Genomic DNA, 14341 nt, shown 5'->3' with positions numbered 1-14341 from the left:
GTGATTCAAAAATTTTAAAAGTTATACTCCATTTATAGTTATTATAAACTATTGGCTATATCCCCTGTGTTGTATCCTTGCAGCTTATTTATTTTATACATAGTAGTTTGTACCTCTTAACCCCTTACCCCTATCTTGCCCTTCCCCCTTCCCTCTCCCCACGGGTAACCATTAGTTTGTTTTTTATATCTGTGAGTCTGTTTTTCTTTTTTGTTATATTCACTAGTTTGTTTTACTTTTTAGATTCCACATATAAGTGATATCATACAGTATTTGTCTTTGTCTGTCTGACTTATTTCACTTAGCATAATAACCTCCAAGTCTATCCATGTTGTAGCAAATGGCAACGTTATTCCTTTTTTACGGCTGAGTAGTATTCCACTGTATATGTATATATATATATATATATATGTGTGTGTGTGTGTGTATATATATATATATATATATATATATATATATATATATATATATATATATACCACATCTTCTCTAACCATTAATCTGCTGATGGACACTTGGGTTGCTTCCATGCCTTGGCAATTGTAAATAGTACTGCTATGAACATTGGGGTGCATGAATCTTTTTGAATTAGTGTTTTTGTTTTCTTTGGATATATGCCCAGGAGTGGAATTGCTGGATCATATGGTAGTTCTATTTTTAGTTTTTTGAGAAAACTCCATACTGTTTTCCACAGTTGCTGCATCAATTTACATTCCCACGAACACTGTACTAGGGTTCCCTTTTCTCCACATCCTCGCCAACATTTGTTATTTGTGTTCCTTTTGATGATAGCTATTCTAACAGGTGTGAGGTGATATCTCATTGTTGTTTTAATATGCATTTTTCTGATAATTAACGATGCTGAGTATTTTTTTCATGTTCCTATTAGTCATCTGTATGTCTTCTTTGGAAAAATGTCTATTCAGGTTTTCTGCCCCATTTTTTAATCAGGTTGTTTGTTTTTTTGATGTTGAGTTGTATGAGCTGCGTATATATTTTAGATATTAACCCTTTATTGGTCATATCATTTGCAAATATTTTCTCCCATTCAGTAAGTTGTTTTTTCATTTTGTGGATGGTTTCCTTTGCTGTGCAAAAGCTTTCTAGATTAATTAGGTCCCGTTTGTTTATTTTTGCTTTTATTTCCTTTGCTTTAGGGGATAGATCCAAAAAAATATTGCTACAATTTATGTCAAAGAGTGTTCTGCCTATGTTTTCTTCCAGGAATTTTATGGTTTCTGGTCTTACCTTTAGTTCTTTAAGCCACTTTGAGTTTATTTTTGTGTATGGTGTTAGGGAGTGTTCTAATTTCATTCTTTTACATGTAGCTGTTCAGTTTTCCCAGCACCACTTATCGAAGAGACTGTCTTTTCTCCATTGTATATTCTTGCCTCTTTTGTTGTAGTTTAATTGACCTAAGAGCGTGGGTTTATTTCTGGGCTCTCTATTCTATTCCATTGATCTATATGTCTGTTTTTGTGCAGGTATTACACTGTTTTGATTACTGTAGCTTTGTAGTATAGTCTGAAATCAGGGCGTGTGATACTTCCAGCTCTGTTCTTTCTCAAGATTGTTTTGGCTATCCGGGATCTTTTGTGTTTCCATACAAATTTTTAAATTATTTGCTCTATTTCTGTGAAAAATGCCCTCAGTATTTTGAAAGTGATTACACTGAATTTTAGATTGCCTTGGGTAGTATGGTCATTTTCACAATATTAATTCTTCCAACCATGAAAATGATGTATATTTCCGTCAGTTTGTGTTGTCTTCAATTTCTTTCATCAGTGTCTAATAGTTTTCCTAGTACAGGTCTTTTACCTACTTAGGTAGGTTTATCCCTGAGTATTTTATTCTTTTTGATGTGATTGTAAATGGGATTGTTTTCTTATTTTCTTTCTGATAGTCTGTTGTTAGTATATAGAAATGCAATGGATTCCTGTGTATTAATTTTGTATCCTGCAACTTTACCAAATCTATTGATGAGCTCTAGTAGTATTCTGGTAGTGTCTTTAGGATTTTCTACATATAGTATTGTTATCTGCAAACAGTAACAGTTTTACTCCTTCCTTACCAATTTGGATTCCTTTTATTTCCTTTAATTGACTGATTTCTGTGGCTAGGACGTCCAGTACTATGTTGAATAAAAGTGGAGAGAGTGGGCATTCTCATCTTGTTCCTGATCTTAGAGGAAATGCTTTCAGCTTTTGACCATTGAGCATGATGTTAACTGTGGGTTTGTCATATATGGCCTTTATTATGTTGAGGTAGGTTCCCTCTATGCCCACTTTCTGGAGAGTTTTTATCACGAATGGATGTTGAATTTTGTCAAATCTTTTTCTGCTTTGTGGATATTGAAAAATCCTTGCATCCCTGGCGTAAATCTTACTTGATCATGGTGTATGATTCTTTTCATATATTGTTGGATTCAGTTTGATAATATTATGTTGAGGATTTTGTATCTATGTTCATCAGTGATATTGGCCTGTAATTTTCTTTTTTTGTAATATCTCCATCTGATTTTGGTATCAGGGTGATTCTGGCCTTGTAGAATGAGTTCAGAAGCATTCCTTCCTCTGCAATTTTTTGGAATAGGTTGAGAAGGATAGGTATTAACTCTTCTATAAATGTTTGGTAAAATTCACCTGTGAAGCCATCTGGCCCTGGACTTTTGTTTGTTGAGAGTTTTAAAAAAATTATTAATGATTCAAATTCATTACTGGTAATCGTTCTGTTCATATTTTCTTTTTATTTTTTCTTTTTAACATCTTTATTGGAGTATAATTGCTTTACAATGGTGTGTTTGTTTCTGCTTTATAACAAAGTGAATCAGTGATACATATAAATATATCCCCATATCTCTTCCCTCTTGCGTCTCCCTCCCTCCCACCCTCCCTATCCCACCCCTCTAGGTGGTCACAAAACACTGAGCTGATCTCCCTGTGGTATGTGGCTGCTTCCCACTAGCTATCTATTTTACATTTGGTAGTGTATATATGTCCATGCCACTCTCTCTTTGTCCCAGCTTACCCTTCCCCTTCCCTGTGTCCTCAGGTCGATTCTCTAGTAGGTCTGTGTCTTTATTCCCATCTTACCCCTAGGTACTTCAGAACCTTTTTTTTTTTTTTTTTTTACATTCCATATATATGTGTTAGCATACGGTATTTGTTTTTCTCTTTCTGACTTACTTCACTCTGTAGGACAGACTCTAGGTCCATCCAGCTCACTACAAATAACTCAATTTCGTTTCCTTTTATGGCTAGGTTATATTCCATTGTATATATGTGTCACATCTTCTTTATCCATTCATCTGTTGATGGACACTTAGGTTGTTTCCATGTCCTGGCTATTGCAAATACAGCTTCAATAAACATTGTGGCACATGACTCTTTTGAATTATGGTTTTCTCAGGGTATATGCCCAGTAGTGGGATTGCTGGGTCTTACGGTAGTTCTATTTTTAGTTTTTTAAGGAACCTCCATACTGTTCTCCATAGTGGCTGTATCCATTTACATTCCCACCAAAAGTGCAAAAGGGTTCCCTTTTCTCCACACCCTCTCCAGCATTTATTGTTTCTAGATTTTTTGATGATGGCAATTCTGACCAGTGTGAGATGATATCTCATTGTAGTTTTGATTTGCATTTCTCTAATGATTAATGATGTTGAGCATTCTTTCATGTGTCTGTTGGCAATCTGTATATCATCTTTGGAGAAATGTCTATTTAGGTCTTCTGCCCATTTTTGGATTGGGTTGTTTGTTTTTTTGATACTGAGCTGCATGAGCTGCTTGTACAATTTGGAGATTAATCCTTTGTCAGTTGCTTCATTTGCAAATATTTTCTCCCATTCTGAGGGTTGTCTTTTCTTCTTGTTTATGGTTTCCTTTGCTGTGCAAGAACTTTTAAGTTTCATTAGGTCCCATTTGTTTATTTTTGTTTTTATTTCCATTTCTCTAGGAGGTGGGTCAAAAAGGATCTTGCTGTGATTTATATCATAGAGTGTTCTGCCTATGTTTTTCTGTAAGAGTTTGATGGTGTCTGGCCTTACATTTAGGTCTTTAATCCATATTGAGTTTATTTTTGTGTATGGTGCTAGGGAGTGTTCTAATTTCATTCTTTTACAGGTAGCTGTCCAGTTTTCCCAGCACCACTTATTGAAGAGGCTGTCTTTTCTCCATTGTATATTCTTGCATCCTTTATCAAAGATAAGGTAACCATATGTGCGTGAGTTCATCTCTGGGCTTTCTATCCTGTTCCATTGATCTATATTTCTGTTTTTGTGCCAGTACCAAATTGTCTTGATTACTGTAGCTTTGTAGTATAGTCTGAATTCAGGGAGCCTGATTCCTCCAGCTCCGTTTTTCTTTCTCACGATTGCTTTGGCTATTCGGGGTCTTTTGTGTTTCCATACAAATTGTGAAATTCTTTGTTCTAGTTCTGTGAAAAATGCCATTGGTAGTTTAATAGGGATTGCATTGAATCTGTAGATTGCTTTGGGTAGTAGAGTCATTTTCAAAATGTTGATTCTTCCAATCCAAGAACATGTTATATCTCTTCATCAATTTGTATCATCTTTAATTTCTTTCATAAGTGTCTTATAATTTTCTGCATACAGGTCTTTTGTCTCCTTAGGTAGGTTTATTCCTAGGTATTTTATTCTTTTCGGTGCAATGGTAAATGCAAGTGTTTTCTTAATTTCACTTTCAGATTTTTCATCATTAGCGTATAGGAATGCAAGAGATTTCTGTGCATTAATTTTGTATCCTGCTACTTTACGAAATTCATTGATTAGCTCTAGAAGTTTTCTGGTAGCATCTTTAGGATTCTCGATGTATAGTATCATGTCATCTGCAAACAACGACAGCTTTACTTCTTCTTTTCCGATTTGGATTCCTTTTATTTCTCTTTCTTCTCTGACTGCTGTGGCTAAAACTTCCAAAACTATGTTGAATAATAGTGGTGAGAGTGGACAACCTTTTCTTGTTCCTGATCTTAGTGGAAATGGTTTCAGTGTTTCACCATTGAGGACGATGTTGGCTGTGGGTTTGTCATATATGGCCTTTATTATGTTGAGGTAAGTTCCCTCTATGCCTACTTTCTCGACGGTTTTTATCATAAATGCATGTTGAATTTTGTCGAAAGCTTTCTCTGCATTGATTGAGATGATCATATGGTTTTTGTCCTTCAATTTGTTTATATGGTGGATCACATTGATTGATTTTAGTATACTGAAGAATCCTTGCATTCCTGGGATAAACCCCACTTGATCATGGTGTATAATCCTTCTAATGTGCTGTTGGACTCTGTTTGCTAGTATTTTGTTGAGGATTTTTGCATCTATGTTCATCAGTGATATTGGCCTGCAGTTTTATTTCCTTGTGACATCTATGTCTGGTTTTTGTATCAGGGTGATGGTGGCCCCATAGAATGAGTTTGGGAGTGTTCCTCCCTCTGCTATATTTTGGAAGAGTTTGAGAAGGATAGGTGTTAGCTCTTCTCTAAATGTTTGATAGAATTTGCCTGTGAAACCATCTGGTCCTGGGTTTTGTTTGTTGGAAGATTTTTAATCCCAGTCTCAATTTCAGTTCTTGTGATTGGTCTGTTCATATTTTCTGTTTCTTGCTAGGTCAGTCTCGGAGCGTTGTGCGTTTCTAAGAATTTGTCCATTTCTTCCAGGTTGTCCATTTTATTGGCATAGAGTTGCTTGTAGTAATCTCTCATGGTCCTTTGTATTTCTGCAGTGTCAGTTGTTACTTCTCCTTTTTCATTTCTAATTCTATTGATTTGAGTCTTCTCCCTTTTTTTCTTGATGAGTCTGGCTAATGGTTTATCAATTTTGTTAATCTTCTCAAAGAACCAGCTTTTAGTTTTACTGATCTTTGCTATCGTTTCCTTCATTTCTTCTTCAGTTATTTGTGATCTGATCTTTATGATTTCTTTCCTTCTGCTAACTTTGGGGTTCTTTTGTTCTTCTTTCTCTAATTGCTTTAGGTGTAAGGTTAGGTTGTTTTTTTGAGATGTTTCTTGTTTCTTAAGGTAGGATTGTATTGATATAAACTTCCCTCTTAGAACTGCTTTTGCTGCATCCCGTAGGTTTTGGGTCATCGTGTTTTCATTGTCATTTGTTTCTAGGTATTATCTGATTTCCCCTTTGATTTCCTCAGTGATCTCTTGGTTATTAAGTAGTGTAATGTTTAGCCTCCATGTGTTTGTATTTTTTACACATTTTTTCCTGTAATTGATATCTAGTCTCATAGCGTTGTGGTCAGAAAAGATACTTGATACGATTTCAATTTTCTTAAATTTACCAAGGCTTGATTTGTGACCCAAGACATGATCTATCCTGGAGAATGTTCCATGAGCACTAGAGAAGAAAGTGTATTCTGTTGTTTTTGGATGGAATGTCCTATAAATATCAATTAAGTCTATCTTGTTTAATGTAACATTTAAAGCTTGTGTTTCCTTATTGATTTTCAATTTGGACGATCTGTCCATTGGTGAAAGTGGGGTGTTAAAGTCCCCTACTATGATTGTGTTACTGTCAATTTCCTCTTTTATGGCTGTTAGTATTTGCCTTATGTATTGAGGTGCTCCTATGTTGGTGCATACGTATTTACAATCCTTATATCTTCTTGGATTGATCCTTCGATCATTATGCAGTGTCGTTCTTTGTCTCTTGTAATAGTTCTTTGTTTTAAAGTCTATTTTGTCTGATATGAGAATTGCTACTCCAGCTTTCTTTTGATTTCCAATTGCATGGAATATCTTTTTCCATCCCCTCACTTTCAGTCTGTATGTGTCCCTAGGTCTGAAGTGAGTCTCTTGTACACAGCATATATATAGGTCTTGTTTTTGTATTCATTCAGCCAGTCTATGTCTTTTGGTTGGAGCATTTAATCCATTTACATTTAAGGTAATTATCGATATGTATGTTCCTATTCCCATTTTCTTAATTGTTTTGGGTTTGTTATTGTAGGTCTTTTCCTTCTCTTGTGTTCCCTGACTAGAGAAGTTCCTTTAGCATTTGTTGTAAAGCTGGTTTGGTGGTGCTGACTTCTCTTAGCTTTTACTTGTCTGTAAAGGTTTTAATTTGTCTGTCAAATCTGAATGAGATCCTTGCTGGGTAGAGTAATCTTGGTTGTAGGTTTTTCTCCTTCATCACTTTAAATATGTCCTGCCACTCCCTTCTGGCTTGCAGAATTTCTGCTGAAAGATCAGCTGTTAACTGTATGGGGATTCCCTTTTATGTTATTTGTTGTTTTTCCCTTGCTGCTTTTAATATTTTTTCTTTGTATTTAATTTTTGATAGTTTGATTAATATGTGTCTTGGTGTGTTTCTCCTTGGATTTATCCTGTATGCAACTCTCTGTGCTTCCTGGACTTGATTAACTATTTCCTTTCCCATATTATGGAAGTTTTCAACTATAATCTCTTTAAATATTTTCTCAATCCCTTTCTTTTTCTCTTCTTCTTCTGGGACGCCTATAATTCGAATGTTGGTGCGTTTAATGTTGTCCCAGAGGTCTCTGAGACTCTCCTCAATTCTTTTCATTCTTTTTTCTTTATTCTGCTCTGCAGGAGTTATTTCCACTATTTTACCTTCCAGGTCACTTATCCGTTCTTCTGCCTCAGTTATTCTGCTATTGATCCCTTCTAGAGAATTTTTAATTTCATTTATCATGTTGTTCATCATTGTTTGCTTGCTCCTTAGTTCTTCTAGGTCCTTGTTAAACGTTTCTTGTATTTTCTCCATTCTATTTCAAAAATTTTGGATCACCTTTACTATCATTATTCTGAATTCTTTTTCAGGTAGACTGCCTATTTCCTCTTCATTTGTTAGGTCTGGTGGGTTTTTAACTTGCTCCTTCATCTGCTGTGTGTTTCTCTGTGTTCTCATTTTCGTTAAGTTACTGTGTTTGGGGTCTCCTTTTCGCAGGCTGCAGGTTCATAGTTCCCGTTGTTTTTGGTGTCTGCCCCCAGTGGCTGAGGTTGGTTTAGTGGTTTGTGTAGGCTTCCTGGTGGAGAGGACTAGTGCCTGTGTTCTGGTGGATGAGGCTGGATCTTGTCTTTCTGGTGGGCAGGTACACATCTGGTGGTGTGTTCTGGGGTGTCTGTGACCTTATTATGATTTTAGGCAGCCTCTCTGCTAATGGGTGGTTTGGTGTTCCTGTCTTGCTAGTTATTTGGCATAGGGTGTCCAGCACTGTAGCTTGCTGGTCGTTGAGTGGACCTGGGTCTTGGCGTTGAGATGGAGATCTCTGGGAGATTTTCGCCTTTTGATATTACGTGGAGCTGGGAGGTCTCTGTTGGACCGCGTCCTAAACTTGGCTCTCCCACCTCAGAGGCACAGCCCTGATGCCTGGCTGGAGAACCAAGAGCCGGTCATCCACACAGCTTAGAATAAAAGGGAGAAAAAAAGAAGGAAAGAAAGAAAAAGGTAAAATAATATAAAATGAAATAAAATAAAGTTATTAAAATAAAAAATAAAACATAATTATTAAAAAAATTAAAAAGTAATTAAAAGAAAGAAAGAAGAGAGCAACCAAACCAAAAAAACAAATCCACCAATGATAACAAGTGCTAAAACCTGTACCTAAAAAAAGGGAAAGAAAAAAAAAACGGAAAGACAGAACCCTAGGACAAATGCTAAAAGCAAAGTTATACAGACAAAATCACACACAGAAGCATACATATACCCACTCACAAAAAGAGAAAAAGGGAAAAAATATATATATATCATTGCTCCCAAAGTCCACCTCCTCAATTTGGGGTGATTCATTGTCTATTCAGGTATTCCACATATGCAGGGTACATCATATTGACTGTGGATATTTAATCAGCTGCTTCTCAGGCTGCTGGGAGAGATTTACCTTTCTCTTCTTTGTTCGCACAGCTCCCGGGGTTCAGCTATGGATTTGACCCCGCCTCTGCCTGTAGGTCACCTGATGGTGTCTGTTCTTCGCTCAGACAGGACGGGGTTAAAGGAGCAGCTGCTTCGGGGGCCCTGGCTCACTCAGGCCGGGGGGAAGGAGGGGTATGAATGCTGGGCGAGCCTGCGGCAGCAGAGGCCAGCATGACATTGCACCAGCCTGAGGTGTGCCATGTGTTCTCCCGGGGAAGTTGTCCCTGGATCACGAGACCCTGGCAGTGGCAGGCTGCACAGGCTTCTGGGAGGGGAGGTGTGGATAGTGACCTGTGCTTGCACACAGGCTTCTTGGTGGCTGCAGCAGCAGCCTTAGCTTCTCATGCCCATCTCTAGGGTCCGCGTTGATAACCACGTCTCGTGCCCTTCTCTGGAGCTCGTTTAGGCAGCACTCTTAATCCCCTCTCCTCACACACCAGGAATCAAAGAGGCAAGAAAAAGTCTCTTGCCTCTTCGGCAGCTCCAGACTTTTTCCCGGAATCCCTCTCGGCTAGCTGTGGCGCACTAGCCCCCTTCAGGCTGTGTTCACGCAGCCAACCTCAGTCCTCTCCCTGGGATCTGACCTCTGAAATCCGAGCCTCAGCTCCCAGCCCCCACCCATCCAGGCAGGTGAGCAGACAAGCCTCTTGGGCTGGTGAGTGCTGGTCGGCACCTATCCTCTGTGCGGGAGTCTCTCCGCTTTGCCCTCAGCACCCCTGTTCCTGTGCTCTCCTCCGTGGCTCCGAAGCATTCCCCCCGCCACGCACAGTGTCCGCCTGCGAAGGGCCTTCCTAGTGTGTGGAAACCTTTCCTCCTTCACAGCTCCCTCCCACGCATGCAAGTCCTGTCCCTATTCTTTTGTCTCTGTTGTTTCTTTTTTCTTTTGCCCTACCCAGGTACGTGGGGAGTTTCTTGCCTTTTGGGAGATCTGAGGTCTTCTGCCAGCGTTCAGTAGGTGTTCTGTAGGAATTGTTCCACATTTAGATGTATTTCTGATGTATTTGTGGGGAAGAAGGTGATCTCCATGTCTTACTCTTCCGCCATCTTGAAGCTCCCCTCGTTCATATTTTCTATTTCTTCCTGGTTCAATCTTGGGAGATTGTACATTTCTAGAAATTTGTTCATTTCTTCTAGGTCGTTCATTTTATTGGCATATAGCTGTTCATAGTAGTGTCTTATGATCCTTTGTATTTCTGTTGTATTGGTTGTAACTTTTCCTTTTTCATTTCTGATTTTATTGATTTGGGCCCACTTTCTTTTTTTCCTGATGCATCTTGCTAAAGGTTTATCAATTTTGTTTGTCTTTTCAAAGAACCATCTCTTAATTTCATTGATTTTTTCTGCTGTTTTTTAGTCTCTATTTTATTTACTTCTACTCTGATATTTACTATTTCTTTCCTTCTACTAACTCTGGGTTTTGTTTGTTCTTCTTTTTCTGTTTCCTTTATGTGTTAGGTTAGTTTGTTTATCTGAGATTTTTCTTGTTTTCTGAGGTAAACTTCCCTCTTAGAACTGCTTTTTCTGTGTCCCATAGATTTTGGATCGCTGTGTATTTATTTTCATTTTTCTCCAGGTGTTTTTTAATTTCCCCTTTGATTTCTTCAGCGATCCATTGCTTGTTTGGTAGCATATTGTTTAGACTCCACATGTTTGTGTTTTTTGCACTTTTTTTCTTGTAGTTGATTTCTAATCTCATAACATTGTAGTTGAAAAGGATGCTTGGTATTATTTCAGTCTTCTTAAGTTTACTGAGACTTGTTTTGTGGCCTAGCATGTGATCTATCCTGGAAGATGTTCCATGTGCACTTGAAAAGAAGGTGTATTGTGCTGCTTTCAGATGGAATGTTCTGTATATATATCTATTAAGTCTATCTGATCTAATGTGTCATTTAAGACCAGTGTTTCCTTATTGATTTTTTGTATGGAGGATCTGTCCATTGATGTAAGTGGGGGGTGTTAAAGTCCCCTATTATTATTGTGTTATTGTCAATTTTTCCTTTTACATCCATTAATATTTGCTTTATGTATTTAGGTGCTCCTATGTTGGGTGCATAGATGTTTACACTTGTTATATATTTTCTTGGATTGATCCCTTGATCATTATGTAATGCCCTTCCTCATCTCTTATAACAGTCTTTATTTTAAAGTCTTTTTTGTCTGATATATGTATTGCTACCCAGGCTTTCTTTTGATTTCCATTTGCATGGAATGCCTGTTTCCATCCCCTCACTTAAAGTCTGTGTGTGTCTTTAGATCTGAAATGAGTATCTTGTAAGCAGCATATATACAAGTCTTGTTTTTGTATCCTTCAGCCGCTCTGTGTCTTTTGATTGGAGCATTTAGTCCATTTACATTTAAGGTAATTGTTGGTATGTATGTTCTTATTGCCATCCTGTTAATTGTTTGGGGGTGGTTTTGTAGGTGTTTTTGCTTCTTTCTTCTTCTTTTGTTCTATTCTCTTGTGATTTGATGACTGTCTTTAGTGTTCTGTTTGGATTCCTTTTCGTTTTTGTGTGTGCATCTACTATAGGTTTTTGGTTTGTGGCTACCATGAAGTTTTTATATAGCAATCTCTCTGTATATGTGATTATTTTAAGTTGCTGATCTCTTAATTTCAAATGCATTTTAACAACCCTGAATTCACATTCTCTTCCCTTATATTTACTCTTTTTGATATCATATTTTACATCTAATTATTTTTGTGTGTATCCCTTAATTGCATATTGAGGATGTAGATGATTTTACTACTTTTGTCTTTTAACCTTCCTATTAGCTGTGTGTGTGGATGATTTCCTACCTTTACTGTATGTTAGGCTACTGACTTCTTGAAAGCAAGGCCTGGGTCTTTCCCACCTGTATATCTTCAATAATGCCAAGCACAACTTTGCACATATCAGACTTCAATAAATGTTGATTCAAATTGACCATCCCAATTTTGATCAACCTTTTCTTCTTGATCTGCCCCAATATAAAATTATTTCTGATAATCAGTCTGATTTTTGTTCTGATTATCATTCAAGAAAAGAAAGCAAATAAAAAAATATTGAGGTCTCCTAGAGAATTCCTGAAAACTATCCTTTGTTTCTAGCCACACTGTTTCTCATAGGCAAATACCATCCTTCATCTGGTATCTATGACTGTGGTCAGGCTTCTAGGAGCAGCCCAAGGAAGGCCAAATACTTAGTGGGTACTGGATAGAGCCACTGGAAGACTCGAAATCAAAACTTTCCACAACTGGCTTTTCAAAAAACACAAAGGAATGGAGCCTCAATATTGTAAAGGGCTATGAGCCCTGTGTGGGAAAACACCATACAAAAACAATGGAAGAAAAAATAGCTAGCATAACATTGCCAAACCTCATACATACCTCTGTCCCCCTACCCCAGCCTGAAGTGACTATAGATTACAGTGAAGCCATTAGGAAAATTGTTGTAATTCCAATTATATTCTACTTGATTCCACTGCTGCCTCATACTCCATCTGCCCTCACCAAAAAAGTGTGTCAATATATTCACCGCTAATTCTGAGGCAGTCTTTGTCCTTTAGATGTGTTTGTAGACCCCCCTCCACTCTGGTGACCCCTGCTCATTCCAAGATGAGGCAGTTTCAGATGAGTTCAAATACTTTGCCCACCAAATTAAATTGGATATTGATGCAATTTTAATTTCTCCCTTTTTCCATCCCTACTTGTGATTTGGGGAATTAGCCAGGCTTCTCAATCTGCTTGTCTATAAAATTGAGCTATCCATTCACATAAAAGAGAAAAACTGTGAAAAACATTGAGATTTTTTTTTTCAGAGATGACCCAGCTTGCGTCAGATTTTTATACCTCACCCATTCCCAGGAGCTGAGAGATGGGTAGCTTCTTCCACACTAAGGTTCTCTCTGGGACAGAAACAGCCCACCTTTCATTTTCCTTCCAGCTTATTCTTGTCTCACTGCCGATGTTTTACTTTGCTATGTAATTTTTTTGGTTTTTCTTTGTTGCTAGCAGTTGGATGTTTAATTTTTTAAATGTAGTGGGTTATTTGCATTTGAATTAAAAACTTTAAAATCAACTAATGAATGGCCATCTATGTGAACTGTTTATCATAAATCATTGATTCAAAGCAAAACAATTATCTATAGAAACTCCATACTTCTACCATATAATTGCTGTATTTTTAATAGCTTCATTGAGGTATAATTCACATAAAATATGCTGCACATATTTAAGGTATACAATTTGATAAATTTTTACATATGTGTATAGCTATGAAACCATCTTCACAATCAAGATAATGAACATATCCATCACCTCCGAAACTTTCCTCATGACCTTTTGTAATCTCTCCTTCCCACTCCTTATAGCCCTGCCCATCCCCACACCCATCTCCAGACTGGTAGGAACAGGCACTATTCACTATTCCTGGCTCTCTGTGACCACTGGACACTGTTCCTTCTAAACCTTTGGGGTGGTTCTCTCCCCAGCCTTGTGTAGTTTCCTCACACACATACTGATCAGTACTCTGCTGAATACTTAAGGGGGGCCCTCTGCAGCTCTTCTGAGTTTTTTCTCTATGTACTTCTCTTATCTCTACACTGTGAACTCCAGTTGCCTTGATATCCCTGGACTCTCAGCTCCATATCTTCAACTCAAGGGTTCTTCTGCTGCTCCTCCAAGTTCCTCCTCCCTGTACTGTGACCTGGATACCTTCTCCAGGTAGTAAGTAAGAGTGATTATGGAGCTTACTTCCTTTGTTTCCTCTCAGGGATCACTGTCCTTATTTGCCTGCTGTCCAATGTCTTAAAAACCATTGTCTCATGTATTTTGTCCAATTTCTTAGTTGTTTAAGATGGGAGGATAAATTTTCTCCCTGTTCTCCATCTTGGCTACAAGAGGAAGTTCCTCATAGTACTTTTGTTTGCTGTAAAATATTTAAAGGGCAATAAAATTTCCGCTAATAAACTGTAGGAAAATGTTTTTCATGAACTCAGTAAGCAGATTTGGAAGGTAAATTTAATTTCCCAACTCCTTGAAGACAAGGGCATGGGACTAATAGGAAGGTAAATATTCATTATAACTGCATTTGAAGGAAAATGGGTGAAATGAATAAAATTTAGAAGTGAGTGAATAAGGAGACATGATTTCCAATTTCATTTCCCTTTTCTCCATTTTCTTACACTGTCTTCTCTCCAATGTCTGCCCACTCTCCTCAATTTAAACTTTACCACCCAACCCATCCATGTATCCATTAATCCACTTATCAAATGCTACTGAGTGCCAGGGATAAAATGAATTATAAGACAGGGAACCTCTTGCAAGGTGCTCATATATGATGGATGAGAGTTCTCTTGTCATATAGGTGTGAATAAAATGCTGAGCAATGTGGAGGGTGGAGTCATTAACTTGGGGTGGGGTTGAGGAACAGATCAAGGAAGGCCTCTCCTGGAAGGATACAT

Source organism: Eubalaena glacialis, chromosome X (assembly GCF_028564815.1).
Source record: "Eubalaena glacialis isolate mEubGla1 chromosome X, mEubGla1.1.hap2.+ XY, whole genome shotgun sequence".
In the NCBI taxonomy this organism is placed as follows: Eukaryota; Metazoa; Chordata; class Mammalia; order Artiodactyla; family Balaenidae; genus Eubalaena; species Eubalaena glacialis.
The sequence above is the reverse complement of the archived record's forward strand: the minus strand, read 5'-3'. Positions refer to the sequence as shown.